Genomic DNA, 7,500 nt, shown 5'->3' with positions numbered 1-7,500 from the left:
TGTATGTGTGCATTCATATACACCTCAAAATTTTACTATAACTATTGTTGGAATGGGACTCAACTCCGCATTTCTTGTGATAAGTAAATAAAGAAAAAACAGAGATAAAGGAACTTAAGTAAAAGATTCGCGGTGTATCACTAAAGTTCTTTTACATAATTTCGTGCTGCCTTTTGTAAAATAAAGAATGAGTAGAGCCTTTTACCACGACCGACCCAACAACGACGTTACAATTGCCCCGAAAACGGAAAACAATATAACAGGGAGTCCTCCTCTACATACAAACGAGTTTCGTTTCAAAGAGCTCGTTTGAACGTTCAGTTCGCCTGCAAGTCCAACAAAGTTAGGCCTAGGCATCCAGCACTGCAGTTAGACTACGGCGTTTAGCTCTTTGCAGTGAAAAAGCTTTCTGTCAAGAGGATTTGGTCTTTGTACATAAAATAAAGTTCATAATATATAAACATTTCTAATCTTTCTTTTAAAAAATGGGCAAATAAAAACAGGTAAATATAGTTCTAGATAAACAAAAAAGCTCACGTATCCTACAGATGCGAAAGTTTCTGCCTTTAAAGTTTATAAGATGAAAGTTCGTGGCAGAGGACTGCTTGTATATACTATTCACTATGTCTAAAATTACAGTGCCCAGGCTGAGTTGGATTCTTAAATTAAATCATAACCCAAGCCAAGAAATTATATATATATATATATTTATATATATATATATATATATATATATATATATATATATATATATAATATATATACACATATACAGGAAGGTTGGGGCATCTGGAACGCCGTAGATTTAAAATGAATAGCTCACGTATCCTGCAGACGCTGGCTTTTTCTAGATGCCTATTCATTATAATATATATATTTTATATATATATATATATATATATATATATATATATATATATATATATATGTGTGTGTGTGTGTGTATGTGTGTGTGTTGTAAATGCGCGTGTGTGTAATTGTAATAGCCACAATGCCCTCTAACTCCTGAATTTCTTCGCGCTTTTTTTCCGGGGTGGGGGGTTATACGCTTCTCGCTACAAAGCCTTGAAATCCAAGCATGAGAAATTTGAAGATATTGTGATATGCGGTTTCCTGCTACCGCATATCATAATTTCTTCAACTTTCTTGTACCTGGATCTTCAAGGCTTCGTACTGACAAGCATATCCAGAAAAAAAATAAATAAAAAGTGAGACTTCGAGAAATTAAGAGGGCATTGTGGCTATTATGATTTTATATGTATCTAGGAAAAAGATTTATATTTTTCGGTATCACTAGTCATCTATCGGTAAAGAAGCAAATAATTCATGGTTATGTCATAATTTCCTGAAAAGTTGCACAAATTTCATATAAAGGTGGAAGTCGTTAAAAGCACTGAATTAATTTTACCGTTAAAAATGGACGGTCCATCTCGTGATAAAAGATGGTTAAAATGGATATTATCCCAATACACCTGAACTTCAATATTTCGGCGAAATTTAAGGTGAATCAGATAGGTTGTTTTATTTTATTTCGTTCGACGTTTATGTATTTCTTTCCCAGTAAGCCAATACCCATAACATAAATTGCATGCTGGGAGTTTCTGAAAGTTGACCAATGCAACTTTTGCCACAAGAGTTAGAATTCTGCATTTACACCCCCCTTCCCCCCCCGTCTCTCTCTCTCTCTCTCTCTCTCTCTCTCTCTCTCTCTCTCTCTCTTTCTAGGCAAATATGATAGATTTAAGTATTGGTTTGTATTTTATACTTACATCTTACAAGGTCTTGTAATTAAAAAATATTACCTTGAGTTCTGAAATCACACAAGGTGTTTCCATTTTTCTCTTCTAATCTCTCGAACAATTATCTGTTGCAGTCCTAAGGCCTCGCCTTTATAAATACATACGACATAAGTAAAGATCTGTTCTAAGAAAAAATGTTTTGACCCTAAAAAATCTTTTCATCCGGAACTACTGAAAGCTGTCGTTTAAATCGCGTTATACGCAACTGAATTATGATTGTAATTTTTCATGTGAATAAATAATAGAACGATATTAATCAATAAAGTCAGCAAGAAAGTGCATAAATATTTTCGTGCGTTTTTATACAAAATATTCGTGAAACTACACATTTCTCATGTTTTTTAATTCATAATATTACCAGTTTTTTAATATAATGTACTAATAACTACTTCTGATCTTCTACAATCAAATATCCAACAAAAATACCTGACATATCAGGCAATTTTACTTACCTTAATTTTCATATATATATATATATATATATATATATATATATATATATATATATATATATATATATATATATATATATATATGTATATATATATATATATATAATATTATATATATATATATATATATATATATATATATATATATATATATATATATATATATATTTACATTTCGTATCCCAGTCTAACTGCATTTGCATTTCTCGTCCTCTGCACAACCAATTCTCTGTGCTGTTGAGAATTTCACGGGTAATTTACTGTCTTTTTCAAGAGCCTTGCGATGCCAGGCCCTGACAAAAGACCCATCGGTGTTTCCCAAACGGGAAGCTGAGAAAAAACCGGGTTTTTTTCCAGAATGGATTTCCAATTACAGGAAACTGTGATCGTATGTGCATGCTGCAATACACTCCAGGTAATTTTTTTTTTTTTTTTTTTGGTGAAGAGTATTACAGGAACGATGATTACTGTCGAAAATTAAGGACATGGTGCTCATTCTCGTCGTTTTAGTGCAGAAAAGAGAACTTGACTTCGTTTCCAGGAACTGATTGCTATAAACATCGTACTATGAGAGAGATAATGCTTCATCGCGCAATATTTAGTAATGGAGGGAATGATCTATTTTGTGGAGGAAAGTATGAAAATATATCTTGATGTATGATATTCACGAAACCGAATTTTATACAGGGTGGCCTAAAAGTAGGTTTACAGTTATTCAACTATCTATTTTGTATTCATATATTAACAGTTTAGATCTGTAAAGTTTTGAAGAATGTTGCAATGTTGAGGGGGGTGGGGACATTTTGAGCATCTGAGAGATTAAGATGTGCATAGACAATTTGATTGTAAAGTAGAAATTTAAATGTAATGAACTGTTTTAAAAGTGATTTAAAGTGCCTACGTTTTAAAGTTGACTTTTGCAACTAACAAAACTCACATTACAAAAAGAAAAGGCATTGTTAATTTTCTTGTACCTTGAATTTTACAGTGTATAATCGTAAACTGTTATAGGTACAAATTTAAAAAAGTATGACGTGTTATGCAAATGGAACCTGAGAATAATAGCGAGTAATTAGTTAAAATCACTAAGAAAATGACTCCGTGAGTAATGAAGCATTATTATTAACTTGGTAACAGGAACAGACCATATGCTAGCTATGTTAAGAGATGATATTATTGATATTTCGAAAGAAAACATGTTAGATAATGAATACAGCTGAAACAACAAGCGGCCTATTCTTGAAATATCAATATGTACCACAAACAGTTACAATGGTTGCAGGTCCATAATAATATAGCATGTGAGTATATGGTCTTTAATGGATATTATAAGCTTTCGAACTTTGTACTAGGTTCATCTTCAGTCAAGTGACTTGACTGATAATGAACCTAGTACAAGGTTCGAAAGCTTTTAATATCCATTAGAGACCATATACTCAGCTGCTATATTATTGTGGACCTGCAACCATTGTCATCATTTTCGACACGGAAAACTGTGCCCATTAGTTGCAATAGTAACTCCTAGTTTTCTGTACTAAACGTGCCATGAAGAATGGATGAACATAATCCAGCGTGATACTCCTTTAGAAAGATCTTACGAAAGACGAATTAATGTGTCAACGTTTGGAGATTTTATTCTGATAATACATACATATATTCACACACACATGTATTTGCGCGCACTGGCTCATATATAAACACAACCCGAATGATGCATTGTGCAGTTTCCATGTTCACAAGCTCATGTGTTTAATTTTAAAAAAATCTCAAATGTCGTCATCGCCTATAACGCTTAGTAAAGCAAGATCTCCGTCAAATTCGTCATTCATGTGTTTCTTGTGCTCACACTTCACAAACCTTCACTCAAACCAAGCTGCATGGGCCATACTCTCATCCAAGCAAGTCAGTATCTTCTAGCTCCTCTTTGGAGCTCTTCTCCATAAGGGGGTACGAAGGAAACGTTCAAGCTATCTACCTCTCCCTTTCGTCCACGCAATCTGCCTATCGCGGCTTATGTGATTTCTCTTATGGTACAATATCTCACTCTGTCTTTAGTCTCTTGTTATTTACTCGTTAAGTTTTATTCTGCAATCGAGAACAATAGTTACATATATGTAGTTTCAAAGTTGGTCCCTACTGCAATACTTCAATGTCCTTAAACTATCCACATCAAATCGAACTGATATTTGGTCTTTTACTTTCGCAAGAAATTTCGGTCTATTAAAATGTCAGTTCTTATCCAGCCTGCTGGTTGATTAATTTGCCTATTACAGTTTTCAACTAAATTCTTCCTCAAGAGACTTCGCATTGGATATAATTGTTTCCACTTATTCGAGATACTCGGCCTCACTGACCCTCTCCCCCTCTGGTTTTATTTCATTCATTTTTCCATACTCAGTCATCACTGCTTCTGATTTTCATCAATTTAGCCAAGTCCATCTCTCTAGATATGTAGTGCATTCTGTTAAGCTCGTTATGTAGATCTGTCTGCGTTTTGTTTTTCATAACCAAACTTCTTCATTGTAAACAACTTTTGTTGTTGCTGTAAAATCCATGAGAAATTCAAACAGCAAAAGTTACGAATCAATCACTGGCATGCGCTTCCTCGGTGGATCTTTTCAATTACTTACTCAACGGAATTACTATAATGACGTTAGATCTTCCATGATATTAGGCTGTAGAAGCTGTCGAAGGCCTTCGTTTAATCAACAGAGATTATCATACAGGGTTTGAATATATAGTATATATATATATATATGTATATATATATATATATATATATATATATATATATATATATATATATATATATATGGGGATACAATCCACAATGAAGTAAAATCCTCTTGTAGTTTAAAATATATATATCTTGTACAGGATTAAAGCTTTCGACCATCAACTGTGGAGACATTTTAGTGAACAAGACCACAGTTGATGGTCGAAAGCTTTAATCCTGTACAAGATATATATATTTTAAACTACAAGAGGATTTTACTTCATTGTGGATTGTATCCCCATTTACTTAGAGGTACGACATAGTACCTGGCTTCTGCATATATATATATATATATATATATATATATATATATAGTATATATAATATAATATAAATATAAACAACTCAAATTCTCTAAAATTTTTCCATTATCGCTTAATTGCTTCCGAACCAATTTCCATTCTCTCATAAAAGGGCAAGCTGACTGCCTAAACTAGGTTACGTTTAACTTAGAGGAAGTGTTACGATGTGAACGAAATTCTCTCTCTCTCTCTCTCTCTCTCTCTCTCCTTTAATAGATTTTCTTTCCCGTATATTGAAAACGTCTCTGTAAGTCATATACCTCTAAAAACAAAGGCGTCGAGACCTTTTGCCATTTAGTCTATTTTCGAAATTTGAATAATTTCAATCTCAAATTAAGAGTAACGATTGTTTCCCGCAAAACGCCTTTCAAGACCCAGTTACATCTAATCCCTAGAAACGGCCCTATACACTGAATTTAAACTATTGTGGTCGATCATTGTTCCGGATACGAAAAACCGTTTGTTCTGTTTCATAGCTACCTTATTTTGTGACTAGTCTTCATTCTTCTATAACAGTGTACATGTATTGCCTGTATATATATATATATATATATATATTTATATATATATTTTTATTTTATATATATATATATATATATATATATATATATATATGTATATATATACATATATTTATATATATATATATATATATATATATATATATAATATATATATATATATAATCCTTGTATATTGAATGTATAACTTTATGCGTGCAGTTGCGAAATCCACTATTTTTACTTCAGAATCAGATATTCAAATCATGTAATTACACTGTATATAAGTGTATTTTTTGGCATATTTCCTCCATTTCCTCCATTTAAAAATAAATCGGCAGTGAAGACAAACATTATGAGACGGTTACTTCTACAAAACAAATCTAGGCTCAAGCTACGATATTTCTCGCTGTTTGTGTTGAAAAATATTTATCCTGCACGATAGCAATCTCGTGGATCTTACTCTGCAACTAGTTAATCACCGTATACTAACTTCTTATATCACCAAAATAGGATGATCTGTTCATCTTACGCAAACAACTGTACACACATAACTTTGTCCAAGGATAGTTTCAAAACTGTTTTGTTTCTTTGGCAGTAAGTCACCGATAAATCGACAAAACTTTCATCGTGAAAACATATAACTGAGAGTCCCTGATAACGAACTAGGAATCATGTAATATCTATATCGTTGGCTATTAAGTTTCTCTACCCAGAAGCTTAGACTCTCTCTCTTTCTCTCTCTCTCTCTCTCTCTCTCTCTCTCTCTCATCCAATGAATGAAGGATAACAGTTCTCTAAAAATAGGGGGAGGAGTAATCAACTACTAAGAAATGACTAATGCAGATAAACTGAAAAAAATTCGAAAAAATTAACTAATACCTTTTCACATTACTAAATCTGTGCTTTATGAAAGCAACGCCTATTCAGTGTGAAAAGAGGTTTACAATAATTCTTGATTGGAGAGAGAGAGAGGAGAGAGAGAGAGAGAGAGAGAGAGAGAGAGAGACAGAGAGAGAGAGAAGCTGTCTTTCACAGTAGTTAATGGATATTAAATCGTTTGCATCAAAGGGAGTTTTTTTTAACAACACTCAACGACAGAGCTATTTTCCCCAGGATAAGATCAAGAGTGATCAACGACAGGGAACTTAACCACTCCATATAGGTACATGGGAACAATGATTTCGTGGTGTAAATTAAATATATATTCATCTATAAACTAATTGGGAAGGATGTTGCTGGTGGACTAATTAATTAAGACATCCTTGGCATAGGCGGCTGTTAACAATTAAGGTTTTCGCTCATATTTTGCATGGCGAATTTGCTTTCTGTTTTAAAGGTCTATGCGATATGTACCTGAATGTGCTTACCCATTTTTTTTGTTATTCTTGCCATGACGATACAGTAAGTATACCTACCCAGTTCTTTACACCTTTGAAACTAGAAAGGACGTGAGTGGATATACTTAAGATAAAAAATACTAAAAGAATATTTTACTGTCTGCAAAGTCTACTTCTGAATGGAAGCAACATTGCAATGTTGAAGAATATTTCTCTGATCATGTGTATATAAGTTTTAAAACAAACAATTGTTAAGACTGCATATGTACATAAATGTCGATATACATAAGTATATACAAATGTACATAGACATACATACAAACATTCAGCT

General features: G+C 32.8%; 1 protein-coding gene across 1 annotated transcript in view; it reads right to left on the bottom strand.

Moving 5' to 3' along the window:
- Positions 1–7,500, bottom strand: part of LOC135215530 (serine-rich adhesin for platelets-like) — a 346,329-nt gene that overhangs the window by 338,215 nt on the left and 614 nt on the right. The gene's annotated exons all lie outside the window — the stretch shown is intronic.

The sequence above is a fragment of the Macrobrachium nipponense genome, chromosome 5 (assembly GCF_015104395.2).
Source record: "Macrobrachium nipponense isolate FS-2020 chromosome 5, ASM1510439v2, whole genome shotgun sequence".
NCBI lineage: Eukaryota > Metazoa > Arthropoda > Malacostraca > Decapoda > Palaemonidae > Macrobrachium > Macrobrachium nipponense.
This window is presented reverse-complemented; position numbering and strand designations above follow the sequence as displayed.